This window comes from Dipteris shenzhenensis, chromosome 17 (assembly GCF_047967505.1).
Source record: "Dipteris shenzhenensis isolate YYH24624 ecotype China chromosome 17, Dip_SZ_1.0, whole genome shotgun sequence".
In the NCBI taxonomy this organism is placed as follows: domain Eukaryota; kingdom Viridiplantae; phylum Streptophyta; class Polypodiopsida; order Gleicheniales; family Dipteridaceae; genus Dipteris; species Dipteris shenzhenensis.
In genome coordinates this window covers 55,272,324-55,274,570 of record NC_141612.1, presented here as the reverse complement: position 1 = coordinate 55,274,570, position 2,247 = coordinate 55,272,324, and positions in this window count along the sequence as shown.

The window sequence follows — 2,247 nt, the reverse complement described above, 5'->3', positions numbered from 1 at the left end:
CAAGCGAACTAACATTTGTAGGAGTAAACTTTGATCCTTCAACTTGTAGCAACTCTCATTTGGTATGGGTGTCTATCACACTTGGAATTGGAGATCTACTAAATACCTCGTTTAAGTGTGAGTGTGTCTCTTTCAAAAGTTGGAATGTAGCAAGCCATCAAATGTGCCTTTCTAGCTTAACACTAAAATATTCTTTGACGTCCTTATTTTTGACATGTTCATCAATGTAATACTCACCCTCTCTAACTTGTGCCCTTTGATAAAAATCACACTCATCCAACTTGATAGCAAACACAATCTTCCCTCTATCTAAAAACATTATAAATTTATACTCTAAATAAATAAATTATAACTCAAGTTTACAATTCATCACATTGATGGTTGTGAAACTATACATGCTGCATGGAGGCACCTTGAGATTGTCTTTGGAGCACAAGAGAAATTTTCCAAGTATAGTCTACTCATTAAATTCTTTGATTTGAAGTTGGATAAAGGAGAATCAATATCTTCACATTTAAACTCCATGAAAAATATATTGACTCAGCTAGGTAGCATCAAGTTTGATTTTGATAATGACATTGTGATTGCTATCTTGCTTAAGAGTCTACTTGGTAATTACTCTCACTAATCTACTAGACCGCAGTTTGGTAGATATAGAGGCATCCCTCTTGGAAGAAGAAAGAAATATCAAACAAAGGAATGACTACAAAGAAAGTGAGGCATATCTAGTCAAAAGAACCTTCAAAGGATCTACAAGCAAAAGCAAGATGAAGTGCAATTGTTGTGGAAAGCTTGGATAGTTGAAAAGGAGTGCTATGCAAAGAAGAGACTTTCAGCAAATCTTATGGAAGAAGCAGAGAAAGAAGAAGAAGAATGAGAGGAGATTACGGCTCTTACTACTTTCACCACCCAAGTTAATCTTGATGAGGTTGATGACCCATTTATCTTCTAAGTTGTTTTCTGTGTGGTCAATAAGGGTTCTTTGCCCTAGGATGTCCCCCTTAAATGGTTGTTAGTCTTACGTGTGAGTTATTTCCTTGTCAAAACTATGCGAACTTCCCATGCATAGTCATTGTCCATTCTCCCAATTGTAAATCAAGATCCATAACCAAAGTGAGTCACAGGTTGGGGTCATGAGTGTTGTTACTAAGTGTGAACACGCCATGAAGATTCCCATGTACTAGTACTAGGGCGAGGTCATCAATTTGTGGTGTTGGACAAATTGATGTAATGGGGGTTGTATCAAGGGGTACAAGGTCAATGTGAGTTTGTGCGTCACCACATGGTGGTTAGTGTGACTAGGTTAGGTGGTAGAAGGTTCTATTAGGTGTGATTGAGAGATTCGTGGGTTTGATTAAGAGATCAGTGTAGTAATTTGTGGATCTAGACTTGCTCTCCCTTGGGCACATGCATTGTATCAGTTGCCTTTATAAGGGCACTTCTACTCATGAATAAGAGTGTATTTTCCTTCATTGTTGGTACCCTCCATGCTTCCATTGATGTTGTTCCATCATGGAAATCAATTTTCTCTTCTTCACTATACTCTTTACCACATAAAGTTTGTTAGATGCTTCTCTTTCGAGAACCTATGCCCTAAAATTCCTACCAAAATCATGGATGAGATTAGAAAAATACACCATTATAACAATAGGGACCCCCAAATGGAATTTGGGGCTATTAATTAAATTGTTCGTGTAGGGATGGAGAAACTAACCTAAGGCGAGGGGCATGATGGTGAAATTAATCTAAGGCGAGGGTTGATTAATGTGACGGTGGCTTCTTCAAGAAGCCACCAAATCTCGAAGATTCTATCATGGCATATAAGAGGGTAAGGGGGGGGGGGCCTATGAAGCCCTCCTAACACAAGCAGAAAGAAGGGGAGGAGGGGGAAGAGAGCAGTGGGAGGGAGGAGCGACGATGAGAGAGAAAGCCACTGAGGAGGAAGAGGAAGGGGGGGAGAGAGTGGAAGAGTGAGAAGGAGGAGGAGGGGAGGACAGAAGAGGATGAAGGGGAGGAAGTAGTAGGGGAGGAGGAAGGAGGGAGGAGTGATGAGGAGAGAGAAAGAGAGAGCAGCTGGAGGAGGCAAAATTGGCCCCAAAATAGTTCTGCAATTGGCTACACTTGATCGTGCATTGACCCACTTATGATTATAAAAAACATGGAGTATACTTCTGAATGTCATACATACTTTTAATATCTTGAATAGTGTATGCATTATGCTATATGCACATATGTGAATACTATGAA